The sequence below is a fragment of the Neovison vison genome, chromosome 13, assembly GCF_020171115.1.
Source record: "Neovison vison isolate M4711 chromosome 13, ASM_NN_V1, whole genome shotgun sequence".
NCBI lineage: Eukaryota > Metazoa > Chordata > Mammalia > Carnivora > Mustelidae > Neogale > Neogale vison.
The window spans coordinates 81,762,007-81,787,538 of NC_058103.1; the positions used below are offsets into that span (position 1 = coordinate 81,762,007).

The 25,532-nt window shown below is 38.5% G+C and overlaps 1 long non-coding RNA gene across 2 annotated transcripts in view; it reads left to right on the forward strand.

Annotated features, from left to right (window-relative positions):
• Positions 1-25,532, forward strand: part of LOC122893156 — a 247,822-nt gene that overhangs the window by 174,581 nt on the left and 47,709 nt on the right. For both annotated transcript variants that reach the window (XR_006381590.1, XR_006381589.1), the window contains exons 3-4: positions 4,298-4,404; positions 4,964-5,123. This is a non-coding gene — a long non-coding RNA (uncharacterized LOC122893156). The remainder of the gene's footprint in view (positions 1-4,297; positions 4,405-4,963; positions 5,124-25,532) is intronic.

The following is a 25,532-nucleotide window of genomic DNA, read 5'->3' on the forward strand; positions in this document are numbered from 1 at the left end:
TGTTCCCTAAGCGCTTTCCGTAGAGTTCCGGAGGATGGGAATACAAACGGCGGCTCCCTGGTCTCCGGCCCGGAGGAGCCGAAAGCCCTGGGCCCCGCTCCCCAGTGCGCCCTCAGCGAGCAGCTTCTAGTAACTCCCGTCTGCCCAACCTCCGGCTGCGCTCCGAGCTCACCGAGCCCACGACTGGCTCAAGGCAACACCGAGCTGTGAGCTAACTGTCGGCTCTGTTCTGTAGCCGGCCCTCCCGTTCCAATATCCGCAAGCTCTGCAACACTCAGACACTCCTGATCCTTCTTTGACCCTGCGAGACCCGAGGCCACGCTGACCCCGCGTGGGCTTTGCCCCAGTTTAGCCTCTGGAGCGATGTCCCTCAGTGGCACAGACTTTTAAAAGTCCTGATTTTGTGCTCCGCCGCTTGCCGGGAGCCGGCCCCTCCCCCCGGGGTCTATCTTCCCGTCGCTTTGGATTTACTTCTCTGCCAGTCCTACCTTTCAGAAAGTGGTTGTTTTTCTGTTTCTAGAATTGCTGTTCTTCTTCTCTTCAATCTGCTGATGGATTTGCAGGTGTTTGCAATCTTTAGATAAGCTCTCTAGCTGATCTCCTGCTAGCTGAAGTAGTCTCAGCCTGCTACTTCTCCGCCATCTTGACTCCTCCTCTTGTTTGGAGACTTTTGATGACTGTTTCAATCTCCTTACTGGTTATGGGTCTGTTCAGGTTTTCTATTTCTTCCTGGTTCAGTTGTCGTAGTTTATATGTCTCTAGAAATGCATCCATTTCTTCCAGATTGTCAAATTTGTTGGCGTAGAGTTGCTCATAGTATGTTCTTATAATTGTCTGTATTTCTTTGGTGTTACTTGTGAATTCTCCTCCTTCATTCACGATTTTATTTATTTGGGTCCTTTCTCTTTTCTTTTTGAGAAGTCTGGCCAGGGTTTTATCAATCTTATTAATTCTGTCAAAGAACCAGCTCCTAGCTTTGTTGGTTTGTTCTATTGTTTTGTTGTTGATTCTATTTCATTTATTTCTGTTCTGATATTATTATTTCTCTTCTCCAGCTGGCTTTAGGGTTTCTTTCTTATTTTTTCTCCAGCTCGTTTAGGTGTAGGTTTAGGTTGTATACTTGAGACCTTTCTTATTTCTTGAGAAAGGCTTGTACCACTATATATTATCCTCTCAGGACTGTCTTTGTTCTGTCCCACAGATTTTGAACAGTTGTGTTTTCATTTTCATTTGTCTCCATGAATTTTTTCAATTCTTCTTCAATTTCCTGGACCCATTCATTCTTTAGAAGGATGCTATTTACTCTCCATGTATTTGGGTTCTTTCCAAATTTCCTCTTGTCATTGACTTCTAGCTTCAGAGCATTGTAGTCTGAAAATATCTTCTGCCCATTTTTAAATTGTTTTTTGGGAGTTGAGTTTGAGTGATAAGTTCTTTATATATTTTGGATACTGTTTATCAATTATGTCATTTGCAAACATCTTCTCCCCTTCTGTTGGTTGCTTTTTAGTTTTGTTGAATCTTTCTTTTGCTGTGCAGAAGCTTTTTGTTTTAATCAATTTCCAGCAGTTTATTTTTGTTTCCCTTGCTTCAAGAGACCCATCTAGTAAAAATTTGCAACAGCGAATGTCAGGTTACTGTCTGTGTTCTCTTCTAGGATTTTAATCATTTCCTGTCTCCATTTAGGTCTTTCATCTATTCTGAATTTATTTTTGTGTATGGTATAGGAAAGTGATTCAGGTTTATTCTTTTGCATGTTGCCATCCAGGTTTCCTAACACCATTTGTTGAAGAGACTTTTTTTTTTTTTTTTCCATTGGATATTCTTTCCTGATTTGTCAAAGACTAATTGCCCATATAGTTGTAGGTTCATTTCTGGGCTTTTTATTCTGTTCATTGATCCATTTTTTGTACCAGCACTATACTGTTTTTATCACTAGAGCTCTATAATATAACTTGAAGAATGGAATTGTGATGCCTCTAGCTTTGCTTTACTTTTTCAAGGTTGCCTTGGCTATTCAGGGTCTTCTGTAGTACCATAAACATTTTAGGAATGTTTGTTCTAGCTCTGTGAAAATGCTGGTGGTATTTTGATAGAGATTGCATTAGATATGTAGATTGCTTTGGGTACTATAGACATTTAAAAAATATTTGTTCTTCCAATTCATGAGCATGGAATGTCTTCCTATTTCTTCATGTTGTCTTTAATTTCTTTCATTAGTGTTTTATAGTTTCCAGAGTACAGGTTTTTTTTTTTACATCTTTGGTTAGGTTTATTCCTAGGTATCTTATAGTTTTGGGTGCAATTATAAATGGAATTGATTCCTTAATTTCCCTTTCTGTTGCTTCATTATTGGTGTATAGAAATTGTAAAGGTTATTTTTTAATGCAGTGTGGTCCTTTTGATAAAAATGCTTAAAGTTACCTTAAAGAATTTTTTTTTTTTCCTCTGAACTGGTAAGTGTATTATAATGACATAACATTTGGAGCGGTGCCTGGGTGGCTCAGTGCATTAGCCCTCTGCCTTCGGCTCAGGTCATGATTTCAGGGTCCTGGAATTGAGCCCTGCACCAGGCTCTCTGTTCAGCGTGGAGCCTGCTTCCCCCTCTCTCTCTGCCTACTTGTGATCTGTCAAATAAAATCTTTAAAAACATAAAACATTTGGAAATACTGTCTAAATTTTGGAGGGTCCTATATGTGGAAGAAATGAAACCAATACCTGCTGTACAGGAAAGGACATAAATAAAGGGTATCTGTGTGGGCAACCACAGTTCTACCTCCTTGGGAAATGTCAGTGTTAAGAGCGGTAGGACCACTGACCAATTTAGTTTTGAAGAATAAAAAGCTTCAAGTGATAGGCAAATTTATTCCAATCAATGAGTATTCCAATGAGTATCCTATTAGCCATAAGTTAATTCACCATGGTTAAGTGTTACTAAGTGCCTCCTGTAGTTACCTTTCAAGTCAAAGCGCATCCTGTTTTGAGACTGAGTAGGTCTGAATTTACTGATCTGTTTCTGTTTTCTAACTGCTACCCAAATGTTCGTTTGCATACAGGAATAACAAACTTCCTCTTGCATATCATTGGCTTAATCTTTTCACAAAAAACAATGCAGCATTTTTGCAAAATGGCAGATCTGTAACCTATTTAGATTAGAAAGATACAGTTTCAGTTGTGATCGGTTATTTGCCACAGCAAAACTTGGACTTTCAGGTGGTGACTTTAAGCAGTTGGTTTTTTTTTTTTTTTTGTAATATTTAAGGTTTTATTGTTTGTAACATCTAGTGCTCATTGTAACACATACCTTCCTTAATATCCATCACCTTCTTATACCCTCCCCCACCCTCATCCCTTTTTTTTTCCAATTTATTTATTTTCAGAAAAACAGTATTCATTATTTTTTCACCACACCCAGTGCTCCATGCAAGCCGTGCCCTCTATAATACCCACCACCTGATACCCCAACCTCCCACCCCCCCCGCCACTTCAAACCCCTCAGACTGTTTTTCAGAGTCCATAGTCTCTTTGTTACTCAGAATCTAAAGGCATCTGAAAAACCTCCCTAAAATGAACATAAGTGTACCAGTGAATTCTCACAATTTTCCCCCAAGTCTACTATATTTTTTGTCAAGTCCCAATATCTTTCCTTCAAAAGCTGAAATCCTTAATGTCTACTTATTAATGGGTAGAAACTTTTAGAAAGCTAAGTACTATGTAAAGTACTGCATGGGGTACCACAAAACTACTACTGCCCTACCCCTGATCCCTACATTATTGTCTATCTGCCTCTTTGTCCAGTCGGAAGCATGGCTCCCACTGGCTATTTGGTCTACTGTCCTCACAGGGGTCAGTACTCAATAGTTTGGGGCCGCCGCTTCTCTATTACACATAATGTCTGAGAAGGCTCTTCATAGCTTTCACCTCCAGAAATAGCTTCACAAATACCCTCTCTGGAGAATGGGAGAAGGGCATTTATGCACTGACTCTTATCTTGCACTGATATGTTATCCTTTGTGGATTTAGCACCCTCTTTTCATTTGAACTACTACTATATGCAGGTTGAGTGATATTCCAAAGAAAAGCTTAGAGATAAGATAGTCAATTGAGTGAGAAAGCCATAGTCAAACCTGAGAACTGTTTACCATAGTTACAATGGATATATAGAAAAAGGGATACTTCCCAGAATTAGCTATTGATATGCCATCTTTTACTAATTATTCAAACTAAAATAATACATATAATGAATTGTTGAGATACCTACTATGTCCAGGATTTTGAGATTCCCCTGATTTTCCAGCTCTGGAAGAACAAAGGAAAAAGTCTCAGCCACCTGGATTGGTTCCTCCGTGGACACATGGGCCTTTTGTCAGCTCACCAGTCCAGTCACCTTAGGCATCTAAGCTGGTGAGTCACTTGTCCCCATAAGCTGTGCTTGAACAGAGCACAAAGGGCTACATAAAGATGGATTTCCAGGATGGTAGAAAGAGACCTTTGGTGAACTCTCCCACAAAAACCATGAAAATAAGTGGCAAAGCAACTAAAAACAGGCATTTCAGAACTCTGGTAATTAATTGAAATAAGAGATTGAACTAGAAAATCACATATCCCAGAGGAAATTGTGAACCTCAGTGAAATGATGGGTTTCTTTTTAAATTTTATCTTTTACAGTTTTAACTTGGAGTTATTCTCATTCCCCTCTCTAACCATCTCGGTTGTGCAGTAGCTATAAAAGCCAACAGCCTCAAAGTTAACTATCTCCTTTGCAGCTGCTTTAAGTGCACCATCCCCAGAGTACAACCAATATTTTCTCCCAACTTAAAGCTCTCTGGGAATCTCTATTTCAAGTGTATTTTGTATATTTGATTTCATCTCAGCAGAAATATCTCTAACCTAAAAGCATTACCAAAACAATATAATCTGCTGGCAATATTACACCAGCCTAAGATTGTGATTCTAATTGCAGAAAATTTACAGAAGCTTGGGCTTACTCCTCAGGATCTATATGGTTCATGGTAAAGAAGAAGTTTCTCACCTCTCATCTTGAGATTGTGTGCAAGAAGAAAATAAAATGTTGAGGATATGCCTTATCACATAACTCCCCATACAGGTTGGAAGACATACAGGTAAGGAATTTAAGATAATTATCTGACCAGTTATTCACAGATGACTAAATTATACTGACTTGGGGGTGAAAATAAGAAGAAATAGTGAGCTCAGGTTTAAGATAGCAATGTATCCTTTGGGTAAATAACTAGCAGAGCAATTTCTGGGTCATAGGATAGCTCTATTTTCATCTTTTTGAGGAACCTCCATACTGTTTTCCAGAGTGGCTGTACCAGCTTGCATTCCCACCAGCAGTGTAAGAAGGTTCCCTGTTCTTTATCTCCTTGACAGCATTTGTTGTTTCCTGACATTGATTTTAGCCATTCTGATTCTACCTCTGAATCTAAATAAAAGAAAATTTTAAAAAAGAAAAGAGCAAAGATAACTGAAAGGACCAGTATTTGCATTATAGGGGGTCTGAAGAGAGAAGAAAAAGTGGCAGAAAGCTTACTGGAAGAAATAATGGCTATAAAAGAAAACAATCACCCAGATCCAGATAGGAATCCAAAGAAATTCACAGTGAACCATATTTTAATTCTCAAAACTTAAAGAAGACTTGGTGGGCATGATGCATTGCTAGGAGGCTAGGTAGCAAATGTTTGTTGGAGTCTTGCCTCCCACAGGTAGCTCTGTGTTTATGCTGGGGGGTCTGTGGAGGAAAAGGGCACCTTCCATCTCCCTTGTTTTTTGGAAAAATCCCCCAATAAACTCAGAAATCAGTATGAACATTTCTCCCACTTGCCCCTAATGTTATGTAATGTTGACTCTCTGCAGGCTGTTTAAAGAGGTGGGGGCAAGCTAGCTATTGTCTTCCTGGCTCACCCAGTGCTGAGTTGGTTGACTGTTAGAATTCCAGGCTCCAAGTCCTACTGGTTTTAAGAATTCACAAAATTATGACCCTCTGCTTTTTTTGAACCCAAACATTATGGGAATTAATCCTTCCCATATGAGGGCCTGTTTCTCTGCCTTCCGTGTGCACAGCTGCATCTCTTCTGTGGGCAGCCTCCTTTTGCCTTTCTGAACTTCCTTTTAGATGCCGCTTCTGCTGTATATTTAGTTGTGGAGTCTTCAGATCACTCTCCAGTTCATTGGCTTGGAAATGGAGAATATCTAGTTGTAAACATGAGACAGGGAAAACTCAGGGTCCTCCTACTCTGCCCTTTTTCCAAGCTCCTATTTTTTTTTAATATTTTATTTATTTATTTGACAGAGAAAGAGATCACAAGTAGACAGAGAGGCAGGCAGAGAGAGAAGGAGAGGGAAGCAGGCTCCCTGCCGAGCAGAGAGCCCGATGTGGGACTCGATCCCAGGACCCTGAGATCATGACCTGAGCCGAAGGCAGCGGCTTAACCCACTGAGCCACCCAGGCGTCCCGTCCAAGCTCCTATTTTAAGTGAGTTTTTCATAGGCAGCATATAGATTCTTTCTTTGGAAAGAACCCAAATACAGGGAGACTAAACAGCATCATCTGAAGAATGAATGGGTCAACCAGGAAATTAAAGATGAATTGAAAAAATTTATGGAAACAAAAGATAATGAAACCACAACAGTTCAAAATCTGTGGGCCACAACAAAGGCAGTCCTGAGAGGAAAATATATAGCAGTACAAGCCTTTCTTAAGAAACACGAAAAAAAAAGAAAAAGAAAAAAAAAGAAACACGAAAGGTCACAAGTATACAACCTAACACTACACCTAAAGGAGATGGAGAAAGAACAAGAAAGAAAGCCTAAACCCAGCAGGAGAAGAGAAATCATAAAGATCAGAGCAGAAATCAATGAAATAGAAAACAAAAAAACAATAGAACAAATCAACAAAACCAGGAGCTGGTTCTTTGACAGAATTAATAAGATTGATAAAACCCTGGCCAGACTTCTCCAAAAGAAAAGAGAAAGGACCCAAATATATAAAATCATGAATGAAAGAGGAGATATCACAACTAACACCAAAGAAATACAGACAATTATAAGATCATACTATGAGCAACTCTACGCCAACAAATTTGACAATCTGGAAGAAATGAATGCATTTCTAGAGACATATAAACTACCACAACTGAACCAGGAAGAAATAGAAAACCTGAACAGACCCACAGCCAATAAGGAGATTGAAACAGTCATCAAAAATCTCCAAACAAACAAAAGCCCAGGGCCAAACGGCTTCCCAGGGGAATTCTACCAAACATTTAAAGAAGAACTAATTCCTATTCTCCTGAAACTCTTCCAAAAAAGTAGAAATGGAAAGAAAACTTCCAAACTCATTTTATGAGTCCATCATCACCTTGATCCCAAAACCAGACAAGGATCCCATCAAAAGAGAATTACAGACCAATATCCTTGATGAACACAGATGCGAAAATTCTTGCCAAAATACTAGACAATAGGATCCAAAAGTACATTAAAAGGATTATTCACCACAACCAAGTGGGATTTATTCCAGGGCTACAAGGCTGGTTCAACATCTGCAAATCAATCAATGTGATACAACACATTAATAAAAGAAAAAACAAGAACCATATGATACTCTCAATAGATGCTGAAAAAGCATGTGACAAAGTACAGCATCCCTTCCTGATCAAAACTCTTCAAAGTGTAGGGATAGAGGGCACATACCTCAATATCATCAAAGCCATCTATGAAAAACTCACTGCAAATATCATTCTCAATGGAGAAAAACTGAAAGCTTTTGAAAGGAAAACGCCAGGGATGTCCATTATCACCACTGCTGTTAAACATAGTACTAGAAGTCCTAGCCTCAGCAGTCAGACAACAAAAGAAAATTAAAGGCATCCAAATTGGCAAAGAAGAAGTCAAACTATCACTCTTCGCAGATGATATGATACTCTATGTGGAAAACCCAAAAGACTCCACTCCAAAACTGCTAGAACTTGTACAGGAATTCAGTAAAGTGTCAGGATATAAAATCAATGCACAGAAATCAGTTGCATTTCTCTACACCAACAACAAGACAGAAGAAAGAGAAATTAAGGAGTCAATCCCATTTACAACTGCACCCCAAACCATAAGATACCTAGGAATAAACCTAACCAAAGAGGCAAAGAATCTATACTCAGAAAACTATAAAGGACTCATGAAAGAAACTGAGGAAGACACAAAGAAATGGAAAAATGTTCCATGCTCCTGGATTGGAAGAACAAATATTGTGAAAATGTCTATGCTACCTAAAGCAATCTACACATTTATTGCACTGCCTATCAAAATAGCACCAATTTTTTTTTCAGGGAAATGGAACAAATAATCCTAAAATTTATATGGAACCAGAAAAGCCCTCGAATAGCCAAAGGAATATTGAAAAAGAAAGCCAAAGTTGGTGGCATCACAATTCTGGACTTAAATCTCTATTACAAAGCTGTCATCATCAAGACAGCATGGTACGGGCACAAAAATAGGAACATAGATCAATGGAACAGAACAGAGAGCCCAGAAATAGACCCTCAACTCTATGGTCAACTCTTCTTCGACAAAGCAGGAAAGAATGTACAATGGAAAAAAGACAGCCTCTTCAACAAATGGTGTTGGGACAATTGGACGGCCACATGCAGAAAAATGAAATTGGACCATTTCCTTATACCACACATGAGAATAGACTCAAAATGGATGAAGGACCTCAATGTGAGAAAGGAATCCCTCAAAATCCTTGAAGAGAACACAGGCAGCAACCTCTTCAACCTCAGCCGCAGCAACTTCTTCCTGGGAACATCGCCAAAGGCAAGGGAAGTAAGGGCAATAATGAATTCTTGGGATTTCATCAAGATCAAAAGCTTTTTCACAGCAAAGGAAACAGTTAACAAAACCAAAAGACAACTGACAGAATGGGAGAAGATATTTGCAAATGACATATCAGATAAAGGGCTAGTGTCCAAAATCTATAAAGAACTTAGCAAACTCAGTACCCAAAGAACAAATAATCCAATCAAGAAACGGGCAGAAGACATGAACAGACATTTCTGCAAAGAAGACATCCAGATGGCCAACAGACACACAAAAAAGTTCTCCACGTCACTCGGCATCAGGGAAATACAAATCAAAACCACAATGAGATATCACCTCACACCAGTCAGAATGGCTAAAATTAACAAGTCAGGAAAGGACAGATGCTGGCGAGGATGCAGAAAAAGGGGAACCCTCCTACACTGTTGGTGGGAATGCAAGCTGGTACAACCACTCTGGAAAACAGCATGGAGGTTCCTCAGAAAGTTGAAAATAGACTACCCCACGACCCAGCAATTGCCCTAAAGTTACAAATGTAGTGATCCGAAGAGGCATGTGTACCCGAATGTTTATAGCAGCAATGTCCACAATAGCCAAACTATGGAAAGAACCTAGATGTCCATCAACAGATGAATGGATAAAGAAGAAGTGGTATATATACACAATGGAATACTATGCAGCCATCAAAAATGAAATGTTGCCATTTGCAATGACGTGGATGGAACTAGGGGGTATCATGCTTAGTGAAATAAGTCAATCGGAGAAAGACAACTATCATATGATCTCCCTGATATGAGGAAGTGGAGATGCAACATGGTGGGGGGTTAAGGGGGTAGGAGAAGAATAAATGATATAAGATGGGATTTGGGAGGGAGACAAACCGTAAGTGACTCTTTTTCTTTTTTAAAGATTTTTTATTAACTTATTTGACAGAGAGAGATCACAAGCAGGCAGAGAGAGAGAGAGAGACAGAGGAGGCAGGCTCCCTGCTGAGCAGAGAGCCCGATGCAGGGCTCGATCCCAGGACCCTGGAATCATGGCCCAAGCTGAAGGCAGAGGCTTTAACCCACTGAGCCACCCAGGCGCCCCCCATAAGTGACTCTTAATCTCACAAAACAAACTGAGGGTTGCTGGGGGGAGGGGGGTTGGGAGAAGGGGGTGGATTTATAGACATTGGGGAGGGTATGTGCTATAGTGAGTGCTGTGAAGTGTGTAAAGCTGGCGATTCACAGACCTGTACCCCTGGGGATAAAAATACATAATATGTTTATTTAAAATAAATAAATAAATAAATTTGAAAATTAAATAAAAATCATTCAAGGACCTCACACAAAAAAAGATACAAGATATAATAACATACCTAAAACATGGGGAGGAGTAAGAATGGGTTCAAATTTAAAGGAACATCAACTTAATATAGACTGCTATATGCAGAAGAGGCTAAATAAAAACCTCATGGCAACCATATATCAAAAACAGCTAAATAAATATGCAAAGAAATCAATCCAAATATATTACTAATGAAAATCAGCAAAACATGAAAGACAAAGGATCAAGGAAGATCTTCAGAAACAACCACAAACAAGTAATAAAATGGCAATAAATACTTACCAATAATTCCTTTGAATGTAAATAGACTAATCAAAAGACACAGGGTAACAGAATGAATAAAGAAACAAGACCATTCTATGTACTGCCTACCAGAGACTTAGGCCTAAAGATACTTAAAGATTAAAAACGAGGGGATGGATAAATATCTATCATTCAAATCATTGTCAAAAGAGAGCTCTTGTAGCAATATTTATGATAGACAAACTAGACTTTTAAAACAAAGACTGTACCAAGAGACAAAGGGCACTAGATAATAATAATGGGGACTATCGAACAAGAAGATATAACAATTGTTAAATGTTTATGCACCAAACATAGGAGCACCCAAACCCAGAAAATAGTTAATAACAAATGAAAGAAACATATCAATAATAATACAACAAGAGTGGGGGCATTTAACATCACACTCATGTCAAAGGACAGATCAGCTCAACAGAAAATTCACCAGGAAACAATGAACTTTGAATGAAACAAGGGGTCAGATGGATTTAACAGATATATTTAGACCATTCTATCCTAAAACAGCCGAATGCACATTCTTTTCAAATGCACGTGGAATATTCTCCAGAATGAATCACCTATTATGCCACAAAACAGGCCCTCAGCAAATTCAAGAAGATGGAAATCCTATCATGAATCTTTTCTGAACAGAACATTATGCAACTAGAACTCAACCACAAGAAAACTGGAAACACCATAAATACATGGAGGTTAAAAAGCATGCTACTAAACAATGAGTGAGTCAACCACAACATAAAGGATGAATTAAAGTACATGGAAACAACTGAAAATGAAAAAAGAATGGTCTAAAACCTTTGGTATGCAGCAGAAGCAGTTCTAAAAGGGATGCTTATAGCCATACAGGCCTACATGAAGAAGCAAGAAAAATCTCAAATAAGCAACTATACACTTAAAGGAGCTAGAAAAAGAACAAATGAACCCAAAATCCAGCAGAAGAAAGGAAATAATCAGGATCTGAGCCCCCCCCCCAAAAAAAAATGATATAGAAACTTAGAACTGATCAATGGAACCAGGATCTGGGTCTCTGAAACAAACAGAGAAAAACAACCAAAAAAAATTGATAAACCTCTAGCTAGACTCATCAGGAAAAAAAGAAAGGACCCAAATAAAATCAGAAATAGGAGAGGAGAAATAACACCACAAAAGTACAAATAATTATGAGAACATTATGAAAAACTATATGCCCACAAATCAGACAACCTAGAAGAAATGGATTTATTCCTAGAAACATAATTACCAAACTGAAATAGGAATATTAAATTTGAATAGACTGATAAGCAGCAAAGAAATTGAATCAGTAATCAAAAAACTCCCAACAGAAGGCTAGAACCAGATGACTTCATGGGGGAATTCTACCAAACATTTAAAGAAGAGTTAATACTTATTCTTCCCAAACAGTTCCAAAATCTAGAAGAGGAAAGAAAACTTCCAAATTCATTCTATGAAGCCAGCATTATCCTGATACCAAAACCAAATAAAGACACTACTAAATGTTCATCATTATCCCTGATGAACATAGAGGCAAAACTCCTCAGCAAAATACTAGCAAACCAAATCCAAAAATACATTTAAAAAAATTGCCAAAATCAAATAGAATTTACCCCTTGGCTACAAAGATGGTTCAATATTCACAAATCAATCAATATGATACATCACATCAGTAAGAGAATGGATAAGAACCATATGGTCATTTCAATAGACTCAGAAAAAGCATTTGACAAAGTACGGCATCCATTCATAATAAAAACCCTCAACAAAATAAGTTTAAAGGGAACATACCTCAATATAGTAAAGCCCATATATGAAAAACTCACAGCCAACATCATCCTAAATGGGGAAAAATTGAGTGCTTTTCCTCTACAGTCAGGAAAACACAAGGATGTCCACTCTCACCACCTCTCTTCAGCATAGTACTACAAGTACAAGTACTATAAGACAAGAAAAAGAAATGAAAGGCATAGAAACTAGTGAGCAAGAAGTAAAACTTCCACTATTTGCAGATTACATGATACTATACATAGAAAACCCAAAATATTCCACCAAAATAACTACTAGAACTGATAAATATAGTAAAGTTTCAAGATACAAAGTCAGTTACCAAAATGTGTTTTGGTATGTGTTTCTTGGTATGTGTTCTTTGGTATGTGTTTGGTATGCATTTTACATACTAATAATGAAACATCAGAAAGAGAAATTAACAATCTTATTTACAATTGCACCGAAAATAAGATATGTAGGAATAAACCTAAACAAAGGGATGAAAGACCTATACTCTAAAATATAAAAAACTGATTGATAAAAGAAAATGAAGAGGACACAAAGAAATGAAGATATTCCATGCTCCTGGATTAGAAGAATAATTATTTTTATAATGTCAATATTACCCAAAGCATTCTACAGAGTTAATGCAATCCCTATCAAAATGCCAATATTTTTCACAGATCCATAACAAATAATACTAAAACTTGGATGGAACTATAAAAGACCCTTAATAGCCAAAGTAATCTTGAAAAAGAAGAACAAAACTGGAGGTATCACAATCCCAGATCTTAAGACATATTATACAGTTACAGTACTCAAAACTGTATGGTACTGGCACAAAAACAGACATACAGATCAATGAAATAGAACAGAGAATCCAGAAATAAACCCGTGATTATATGGTCAATTAATCTACATAGGAAGCAAGAATACACAATGGGAAAAAGAGAATCTCTTCAACAATTGGTGTTGGGAAAACTGGACAGCTACATGCAAAAGAATAAACCTGGACCATCTTCTTACACTACACACAAAAATAAACTCAAAATGGATTAAAAAGATAAATGTGAGAACTAAAACCATTAAATTCTTAAACCATAGGCAATAATCTTTTTGTCATCAGCTGTAGAAACATTTTTCTCTGTGTCCTGTGTCAAGGGAAGCATAAGTAAAATAAAATTATCAGGAACACATCAAAATAAAAAGATTTTGCAGTGAAGGAAATCATCAACAAGACAAAGTGACAGCCTAGTAAATGGGAGAAGATATTTGTAAAGATTTATCTGATAAGGGGTTAATATCCAAAATACATAAAGAACTTCTGATTAAAATTATCTATATCTATATATATATATATATATGAAGAACTTATGCAAATCAACACCAACCCACTCCCCCTTAAACCAACTGAAAATGGGCAGAGAACCTGGATAGATATTCTTCTAAAGATGACATACAGATGTCCAGCAGACACATGAAAAGATGCTCAACATTACTCATCATCAGAGAAATGCAAATCAAAACCACAATGAGTATTACCTCACACCTGTCAGAGTGGCTAAATAAAAAAAATAACAAATGTTGATGAGGATATAGGGGAAAAAAAGGAACCCTTGAGACTGTTGGTGGGATAGTGAACTGGTAGACCCAACTGTGGAAAACTAAAAGGAGAGCTCCTCAAAAAATAAAAAGTAGAATCACCATATATCCAGTAATTCCACTACTGTGTATTTACCTAAAGAAAACAAAACCCTACTTGAAAAAGGTGTGTGCACCCTATGTTTACTGTAGTATTATTTACAAGAGCCAAGATATGGAAGCAGAAGCAATATAAATGTCTACCAATACATGGAGAAATACATAATCACACACAATGAAATATTATTCAGCCATAAAAAAAAAGAATAAAATCTTACCATTCACAAGAACATGGATGGACTAGATCATAAAACACTAAGTGAAATAAGTCAGAAAAAGACAAAAACCATATGATTTCATTCATGCAGAATTCAAGAAATAAAGAAGAGAGAAAAAGCAAAACAACAACAACAACAACAAAAACCAGGGTCTTTAATACAAAAAATAAATTGGTTGTTACCAGAGGAAATGTGAGTGAGGGTAAGGGTGAAACAGGTCAAGAGAATAAAGAGTACACATGGTGATGAGTACTGAGTAATTTATAGAATCGCTGAATCATTATATTTTACACCTGAAGCTAACACAATACTATGGTAATTATACTTGAATAAATAGAAGTAAATTGCCAAAACACCAAAAACAACTTTCCATAAAGAAAAGTCTGGAACCAGATGACTTCACTGATAAATTTTACCAAACATTTATAAATAAATTAATGTGAAACTCTTTGATAAAAAGGGAAACATGAGAAATACTCCTAATTCATTATAGTAGTCTAGTATTACATTGATACTAAACCAGACTTAAAAATTGTAAAGAAAAAAAAAACTACATACTGATATTGCTCATGAATATAAACACAAAACCCTTAATGAAATGACCAGCACACTGAATATAGAAATGTATAAAAGGAATTATACATCATGACCAAATGGAATTTATCCCAGGAATGCAAGTTTCATTTAATATCTGAGAAATTGATAAATTGAAATACATGGCATTAGCAGATTATGGACAAAAATTGCATTAACATCTCAATAGACACAGAAAAAATGATCTGGTAAAATTCAATGCACTTTCATGATAAAAACATTCAACATTCTTAGAAGGACACTTGCTCAACCTGATAAAGGGCATCTATGAAAAATTCACAGCTAACATCACACTTCATGGTAAAAGACTGAATATTTTCTAAGATCAGGAACAAACAAAGGATATTACTTTTGTTCAACATCATACTGGAGGTTATAGCCAAGGCAAATTAGAAAAGAAAATAAAAAGCATCCAGACTGGAAAGAAAAGATGTAAAACTATTTCTATTTGTAGATGATAGTATCTTGTATATAGGAAATCCTAAGGAATCCACTAATAAGTCTGGTACAATTAGTTCCAGGGTACAAGATCAATAGGACCCATTAATTCTACTCATGCCTCCATATCCAAGAGAAATGAGAACATAAGTCCACAACACAAAAACTTGTACATAAATGATTATAGCTGCACTATTTATAACTCCAAAGTGAAACAACCCAATATCCATCCAATGGGGAATGGGTAAATATAGTATATAGCAATGAAATATTATACAGCAATAAAAAGTAAAGTGTTACCTGAAACACTTAATGAACATATGAACATAGAACATATGAACATAGAACACATAATGTTCTATGTCTAGTCTACATCAACAAAAAAGAAATTTCCATTTTACAGGATACTCTTAGAAAGGCAAATTGCCCAAAGTCACTCATGTGGTCTGTGACAAAACCAGAGCTTACATCCAGTTAAACTCCCACACAGACTAACCATCATGTATCCTGCCTCCTTTTAGTTGAATAGATCTATTCTCTTTCATACTTAAAACTTACTTCCTGGGACGCCTGGGTGGCGCAGTTGGTTGGACGACTGCCTCCGGCTCAGGGCGTGATCCTGGAGTCCCGGGATCGAGTCCCACATCAGGCTCCCAGCTCCATGGGGAGTCTGCTTCGCTCTCTGACCTTCTCCTCGCTCATTCTCTCTCACTGTCTCTCTCTCTCAAATAAATAAAATAAAATCTTTAAAAAAAAAAAAAAACTTACTTCCTTATGTAAATAGACAAGTACATGATAATATTTTCACTATTTATGCCAGCTTATCACTCTATGAGAGACTTAACCTAAAAAATGGTAAATTTTATGCTACATGAATTACACTTTTTTTAAATCCCTACAATAGAAATCAGTATTTCTTAACCTTTTTTATCATTATCCTCCCCAAGTAACATTTTGGGGAACTTTTCCTAATTGTCTCCCAGTAAAAATGTGATATTACATATACACTGTATACGTTTTTTATGAACTGTGTGTGTACACACATGTGTCCTTTATAAAAAAAATTTTTAAAAAAAGATTTTTTTGCTCCTAACAACAAATTTTTACCCTCTTGACAGGATATCATTCCTGTTGGTAATGAATGATCTGGATTTAAGATAGAACGTGTCAAAGTGTCTTTTCTTTCTCATGACTTCCTACTTGAGGCCTAATGGTGTTTCTGACAAAGATACCCCTAGACTAAAGGTTTGATTAAACAGGGTTATAAGTCCAGCAGTACTCTCTGAAGCTGCTATACCTCCCACTTTACATGGTTCTCTAGCCTCTTGCACTTGACATCTGAGAATGGCCTATATCATTTATCCATTATTGGCTGAGACAGGCTGAAGAGCTAATTAAGGAGATGCTACTATACCAGGGTGTGAGATATGGAAGGAAAACTAGGCAGAAGTCCACTAGTTTGACTTGCCCACAGTCTAGGATCTATCCTGTTCCCTAAATGGGACCAGTTCTGATGCTGTCAGCTTATCTTCTCATCAAAGGCCACCTCATTGTTGGCTAAAGACTGTGACCTTGTTCTCCTTGACTTTATGGAAGAAGCTTACAGTGTTTCCTACATCACTTTTCCACATAGTGGCTACCAACCATAAGAAAAGGATACCAAAACCTCTGGCTACATTTTGGAGGGCTCTTGATTAAAATGATTCAGACATCTTTAAAATCTTCCTGTGGGCAAGAGGGTGAGAAGCTATCTAATAGGAGATAGCAAACTCTCTGAGGTCCTCTCTATGTGTATGATTGACTTACTATATGTTAAGATGGAGGGTGGTATAAAGAGCACTAATAGTAGAAGTATGTTGTGGAAGCAACTCCAGAGAATTAAAATTTTTGTCTAAAGATGAGGCAGACCTATAGGTGGGATAATCCTACTCCTCTGTGATTTGGAGTAAAAGGGGATTTTAAAACACAAGGAACTCTTCTGAATTAAGTCTGGATACCTGAAATGTCGACAATCTGGTCTTGCCTCTGCATGTTCTAATAGCTACTTCATAGTTGCAGGGCCTGGGGATTTTTTCCTTAGAAGAATTAGTGTAATTTTGGGGCACATGGGTGGATCAGTTGTTTATGTTGCCTTCAGCTCCAGTCATGATCCCAGGGTCCAGGGATCAAGCCCTGCATCAGGATCCCTGCTCAGCAGGGAGCCTGCTTCTCCTTCTCCCTCCTCTCTTCTCATGCACTTTCTCACTCTCTATCAATAAAATAAATCTTAAAAATATTTTTAAAATAGTGTAATCTCATTTGAGGTCAAGAATGTGATTATGCACTCACTTCATTGTCCCTACTATTCCTCCAAATGATCCTACAGACAAATAATACCTCTGTTTTAAGTTTGGTCAAGTCACTTTAAGAATAAGGCATATTAATTAAGTGACTGAAAATGAATTGTGAATTCAAATTAGATGCAGGTCTGGCTCTGAATGCTTCTTACTTTATCTTAATGCCAATATCACCCAAATATTTTAAGGATATAGACATAAGGTGATGACATGAGCAGAGAGGAGAAGATCATATTATCCAGGTCTTGGATAGAATGAGGGTTTCACCTTATTTGTTTCTATGAAAGAGAAAGAGTTAGTGAAAAACAGGGATCCTCTGACTTTGGTTTGAGAGATTACACATTAGTTAATCTTCAACTGGAAACCGCTTTATAAATATTGGTATTCATGGCAGAAATCTTATTCATGGGAAGGGGTAAAGAGAAAATTAACTGGGTGAATATTTCTTCCATTAATCCTGTAATGTTGGCTACTTTCTCCCAATTTGAAGTCATACTAGAAATAATTTTATTAGATAGATATTTATAAGATATTAGATATTGTTAGATATTAGATAATTATTAGATAATTTTATTATATACTAGAAATAATTTTAGTAGATATAGACACAGTGATGGCCCTATAAATGCCATTATAAATGTATTCAAATTTTCCCCAAATGATTGAATGAGCTTCTTCAACTTCTTATTCACAAGAATTGCTAGAAGCTCCTCAGGAACCATTTCATTAAGATATGAATCTCCCAATTCACAAATGAATGGGGATTAAACAACAGGTTACTGAGCAACAAATGGGTCAAAGAAGAAAGCAAAAGTAAAAAATTTTAAATGTCTTGAGACAAACATACCAAAACTTTTGGGATGCAGCAAAAGGAGTTCTAAGAGGAAAGTTCATAACAATAAAAAAAAGGAGATCTTTCCACTTGCAACAACATGGATTAAGCTGGAGGGTATTACGTTAAGTGAAATAGAGAAAAATACTTGTAATTGGGATCTAAAAAAAAAAGTCAAATGTGAGGCAGTAGAGACAGCACATTTTTCTATGTTGCAGTCACTACTCTCACATTATTTCAACTACACAATTAAGGCAAAGACTCAAACACAGTTGGAGAACTCCATCCCAAGAAAGAATAAGTAGATTATCTCTCAACAGCTGATTACTTAAAAAGTGACAAGGAAATAATCTCACTAGCCTATCTCCTAACTTTGTGTGTGATCAGGAATATAAGATAGAACCTCACACCAGTAAGAATGGTTAAAATTAACAAGTAAGGAACCAGCAGATGTTGGCAAGGATGAAGAGAAAAGGGAACCCTCTTACACTGTTGGTGGGAATGCAAACTGGTGCAGCCACTCTGGAAAACAATATGCAGTTTCCTCAAAAAGTTAAAAATAGAACTACCCTATGACCCAGAAATTGCACTACTAGGTATTTACCCAAAGGATACAAAAATATTGATTTGAAGGAATACATGCTCCCGGATGTTTTAGCAGAATTATCCACAATAGCCAAATTGTACAAAGAGCCCAGTGTCCATCAACTGATGAATGGAAAAGGAGATCTGTATACATACACACACACACACACACACACACCATGGGATATTACTCCACCATAAAAAGAACGACATCTTGCTAAATATGGATAGAGTTAGAGAATATTATACCAAGTTGATGAGGGAGCAGGAGGCTGGCTGAGGACAGAGTAGAAGCTGGCGCCTTGCACCCCCTCTTCACCCGCTCCCCTCCATATGTGTAGCATTCCTCAGGCACCCCTGACTGCCATAAAACAATAAATAGTTAACTTGCAGGGATCGCAATCCTGCAGAACAGGAATCTCCCTTGCTCTACAGGTATCCTAGAGATCTAAACAGGGAGGTTACCTTATCAATAGCACAAATTTCCAGAGGCAAATAACTCTCATTTCCTGAAGCCCTAATGTCCCCCTCCCCACCATAAACTGAGGTAGAAGGGAATGTGAATGACAGCAGGGTCATAATACCCCACTAAGAATCTCCCAACTATCTTGATGTTAATGCCTGACCTAAAAACGACATTGATCAAGCCATAAGGGCAAGGACTCCCCCCAGCACCTTGTAGGCCCACCTTAGCACGTGAGAGCTCTGTCGAAATCTCCCATCCCTTCAACACCTCCCCCCAACCGCAAGGTATATAACACGCCTACCCTAACAACTCGGGGCGGCCGCATCTCTGCCTGCCCACGGGTCCTGTCCCCGTGCTCTAATAAACCACCTTTTTGCACCAGAGACGTCTTAAGAATTCTTTCTTTAGCCGTCGGCTCCGAACCTCACCCCACCGAACCCGACTTAGGTTCTAGAACTTCATCAAAGTGAAATAAATCAGAGAAAGGAATTCCGTATGATTTCACTCATATGTGGAATTTAAGAATAAAACAAATTATTGGGGTGGGGGGAAGAGATAACCAAGAAACAGACTCCAAACTACAGAAAAGAAAGTGATGGTTGCCAAAGGGTTGCGAAAGGGGTGGGGGGAATAGATTGTTAAATAAGTGATGAGGATTAAGCAGTGTGCTTGTGATAAGCACCAGAATTGTATGTAAGTGTTGTATCACTTAATTGTACACCTGAAACTAGTAACACTGTATGTAAACTAGCTGGAATTTAAATAAAAACTAAAGAAAGATTTAAGTATAAGAAGCAGTCTTCAGATAATAACACTGTTATGTCATATCTTCGAATACTTACAAAATTCAATTCAGTTGCTCTGTCCTAACTGTATTTTAGATCTGTCCAGTTAGAAGATATAACAGTCTTCTACTATAAATATATTTGTGTTTAGCTCTTCCATTTCTAATAATGTTTTGCTTTATAGTCATTCAATAACATGTGTTCCATAATACAGGTTTATGACTTCATGAATCACAGTATATCACGAATATATTTTATTCTAGGCATTGCTAATATTAGTATTGTCACTACTGCTTTATTTTTATTTGCATGGCAGAAATCTCTTTGCCCAAGAATTTTTGTTTAATTTGTTGACTTCAAAAGACTTAATACCTATTCTTCTGAAGCTGTTTCAAAAAATAGAAATGGAAGGAAAACTTCCTCACTCATTTTATGAGACCAGCATTACCTTGATCCCAAAACTAGACAGACACCCCACCAAAAAGGAGAATTACAGACCAATATCCCTGATGAATATGGATGCAAAAATTCTCACCAAGATGCTAGCCAATAAGATCCAGCAGTACATTAAAAGGATAATTCACCATGGCCAAGTGGGATTTATTCCTAGGCTGCAAGTGTGGTTCAACATCCTCAAATCAATGCGATAGAGCACATAAATAAAAGAAAGGACAAGAACAGTATGATCCCCTCAATATATTCAGAAAAATCATTTGACAAAGTACAGCATTCTTTCTTGATTAAAACTTTCCACAGTGTAGGGATAGAGGGAACATACCTCAATAGCATAAAGCCATCTACGAAAAGCCCATACCAAAAACCATTCTCAATGAGGGAAACCTGAGTGCTTTTCCCCTAAGGTCAGGAACACAGCAGGGACGTCTACTATCACCATTGCTGCTCATCATAGTACTAGAAGTCCTAGCCTCAGCAATCAGGCAACAAAATTAAATAAAAGGGATCTAAATCAGCAAAGAAGCCATTCTTTGCAGATGACAAGGTATTTTATGTGGAAAACCCAAAGACTCCACCCCCAAATTGTTAGAACCCATACACGAATTCAGCAAAGTGGCAGGATATAAAATCAATGCACAGAAATCAGCTGCATTTCTATACACTTAACAATGAGACAGAAGAAAAAGACATTAAGGAATGGGAGAGCCCATTATAATTATACCCCCAAACCATAAAATCCCTAGGAATAAACCTAATCAAAGAGGGAAAAAAAATCTGTACTCTGAAAACTAAAGAAAGAAATTGAGGAAAACACAAAGAAATGGAAAACATCCCATGCTCACAGATTGGAAGAACAAATATTGTTAAAATGTCTATGCTACCTAGAACAATCTATACATTCAATGCAATCCCTATCCTATCAAAATAACATCAGCTTCTTTTCACAGAGCTGGAACAAATAATCCTAAAATTTCTATGGAAAGAGAAAAGACCCCAAATAGCCTAAGGAAGGTTGAAAAAGAAAACCAAAGGTGGTAGCATCACAATTTCAGACTTCAAGCAGTGTTACAAAACTGTAATTATCAAGACAGTATGGTATTAGCACAAAAATAGACACACAGATCAATGGAACAGAATACAGAAACCAGAAATGGACCCTGAACTCTACAGCCAACTAATTTTCAACAAAGTAAGAAAGAATATCCAATGGAAAAAAAGAGTATTTTCAACAAACAGTGCTGGGAAAATTGGACAACCACATGCAGAAGAATGAAACTTGACCATTTCCTTACACCATATGTAAAAATAGACTCAAAATGGATGAAAGACTTAAATGTGAGACAGGAATCCATCAAAATCTTTGAGGAGAACATAGGCAGCAACATCTGTGACCTCAGCCACAGCAACTTCTTGCTAGACACATCTCCAAAGGCAAGGGAAACAAAAGCAAAAATGAACCATTGGGATTTCATCAAGGTAAAAAGTTTTGCACACCAAAGGAAACAGTTGACAAAACCAAAAGACAACCAACAGAATGGGAGAAGATATTTACATAGGACATATCAGATAAAGGGTTAGTATCCGAAATCTATAAAGAACTTCTCAAACTCAGCACCCAAAGAATAAATAATCCAATCAAGAAATGGGCAGAAGACATGAACAGACATTTCTCCAAAGAAGACATCCAAATGGCCAACAGACACATGAAAAAAGCAAAACAAAAACAAAACAAAAAAAAAACAGGTCATCACTCGGCAGCAGGGAAATACAAAACAAAACCACAATGAGATACCACCTCGCACCAGTCAGAGAGTCTAAAATTAACAAGTTAGAAAATGACAGATGTTGGTAAGGATGAAAAAAAAGGGGAACCCTCTTATTCTGTTGATGGGAATGCAAGCCTGTGCTAGCCACTCTGGAAAACAATATGGAGGTTCCTCAAAAAGTTAAAAACAGAGTTACTGTATGATGCAGCAATTGTACTACTAGGTATTTACCCCAAAAATACAGATGTAGTGATCCAAATGGGCACCTGCACCCCAATATTTATAACAGCAATGTCCACAACACCCAAACGGTAGAAAGAGCCCAGTGTCCACCAACAGTTGAATGAATAAAGAAGATGTGATGTGTATATATACAATATATACAATTTTGTACAATATTGTATATCTATATCCAATCTATACACTACTCAGGCATCAAAAAATGAGATCTTGGAGGGACAAGATGGTGGGGTACTAGGAAGAGGCGTCTTTTCAGCTGGTACCCCAAAGTGAGCTGATTACCTACCAAAGAACTCTGATCACCCATGAAATCAGCCTGAGATCAGAATTATACACGTCTGGATCTCTACAGGGGCAGAAGATGCCAGTGAGCAGGTAAAGCGGAATGGGAACGGGACTGATATCGGAGGATAAACAAAAGGGGGAGGGAGCCACCAGAGGCGACCCCTGCAAAAGTAATACCCCGATACGAGCGAGAGTGCCCTGCGTCTGGGGACCAGCATTAACTTGGAGACTGGTTGAAAGCACTCCAAAAGAGCAAAGGATCGCGGGGGCAAATTGTGGGAATCAGGGCAGCTAGGGACAGGGGCTTAAGTCCCCGGTCCCAGACGGCCTCCCCGGCGCGGAGGCAGAGAGAGTGCGGCGGAGAAACCAGCTCCTAGTCCCTAAGAGTGCGGCGGAGAAACCGGCTCCTGGTCCCTAAGCCGCCAGCGCGCCCCAGAGCGCGGGGGTTCCGGCTCCTGTGAGGGGATGGGAGCTGCGCCGGTCTGCAGAACACACGCTAGCCCTACCAAAAAGTTTGAGATGCGCGCGCACGTCGCTCCAGCTCTCCTGGGTTTCTAAGGCCTGGGGGCGCTTCTTGACCCGCACCATTGTTTCAAAGTCTAAGCCGAGTGCCCGCGAAACTCTTCCCCGGACAGAGGTGCACAAAAGCCCAGCCTGCGGCTTACGGACCAGCGCCCCGTTCTCAGTGCCCCAGACGCACGCTGGATCCACAGCTGCCTCTGAAAAGAGGTGCGCGCAAGCCGGGCACTCCCAGCCCCGGCCGGCGGCAAAATCTCAGTGTGCGATCGCTGCTTGAACCTCTCTGGCGGTCAGGAGCTCCCAGACAGCCGCCACTGCCTTGGCTTTGGGGACGAGCAAAAGATTCTGCGCCCCCAGGGTCTGCAACTTGGAATCTGCACTGCCAGCGTCCAAGGGGGAATTTATTCAGCTTCTGCACCCAGACTGAGGCTTCTCTCTGAGACGGAGATCAGGAAGTGTTCCAGGGTGCACCTTGACTGCACCAGAGTTGATACATCCAGCTACATCTGTTCAGTCTTCTCCCACCAAAATGACTAGGAGGAGGAATGCCCAACAGAAGAAAAATACAGAGGATGGACCTTCTGCAATAGAGCTAACGGCTATCAACATAGACAATATGTCGGAAAGAGAATTCAGGCTAACAATTATCCAGGCAATAGCTAGGTTGGAGAAAGCCATGGATGACCAAACAGAATTGATTAGGGCCGAACTGAAAGCGACCAGACAGGATGTTCACAATGTTAGGGCGGAGCTTAAAGCTACCAGGGAGGAGGTCCACAATGCTCTCAATGAGTTCCAATCCAATCTAAACTCTCTCAAAGCTAGGGTAACTGAGACAGAAGATAGAATTAGTGATCTGGAAGACAGATAGAGAGAAAGGATCAGGAGGAAGCCTGGAACAAACAGCTTAGATCCCACGAAAGCAGAATTAGGGAAATAAGTGATGCCATGAAGCGTTCCAACGTCAGAATTATTGGAATTCCTGAAGGGGAGGAGAAAGAAAGAAGTCTAGAAGATGTCGTGGAACAAGTCCTTCATGAAAACTTTCCGAATCTCGCGAATGAAACCAGCGTTCATGTACTAGAGGCTGAACGGTCTCCACCCAAGATTATACACTCCAAAAAAACATCACGACACCTGATAGTCAAATTGAGAAATTATAATTGTAGGTATAATCTCTTGAAAGCCGCCAGGGCAAAGAGGCTCCTTACTTACAGAGGGAAGCCCATCAGAATAATGTCAGACCTGTCCACAGAGACCTGGCAAGCCAGAAGAGGCTGGCAAGATATATTCAGGGCACTAAATGAGAAGAACATGCAGCCAAGAATACTTTATCCTGCAAGACTGACATTCAAAATGGATGGAGAGATAGAGTTTCCAAGACCAGCAAGGCTTAAAAGACTATGCAACCACCAAGCCGATACTGCAGGAAATATTAAGGGGGGTTCTATAAAAGAGGAAAAATCCCAAGAATAGCATTGAACAGAAATATAGAGACAGTCTACAGAAAGAAAGACTTCAAAGGTAACTCGATGTCAATAAAAACGTATCTATCAATAATCACTCTCAATGTGAATGGCCTAAATGCACCCATAAAACGGCACAGGGTTGCAGATTGGATAAAACGACAGGACCCATCCATATGCTGTCTACAAGAGACCCATTTTGAACCTAAAGATACACGCAGACTGAAAGTGAAGGGGTGGAGAAGCATCTTTCATGCCAATGGGACTCAAAAGAAGGCTGGGGTAGCGATTCTCATATCAGATAAATTAGACTTCAAACTAAAGACTGTAGTCAGAGATACAGAAGGACACTACATAATCCTTAAAGGGACTATCCACCAAGATGATCTAACAATTGTAAATATCTATGCTCCCAATATGGGAGCAGCCAATTACTTAAGAAAACTGTTAATCAAGATAAAGAGTCATATTGATATGAATACACTAATCGTAGGTGATCTTAACACGCCTCTTTCAGAATTAGACAGATCATCGAAGCAGAAAATCAATAAAGAAACAAGAGCATTGAACGACACATTGGACCAGATGGACCTCATAGATATATACAGAACATTCCACCCTAA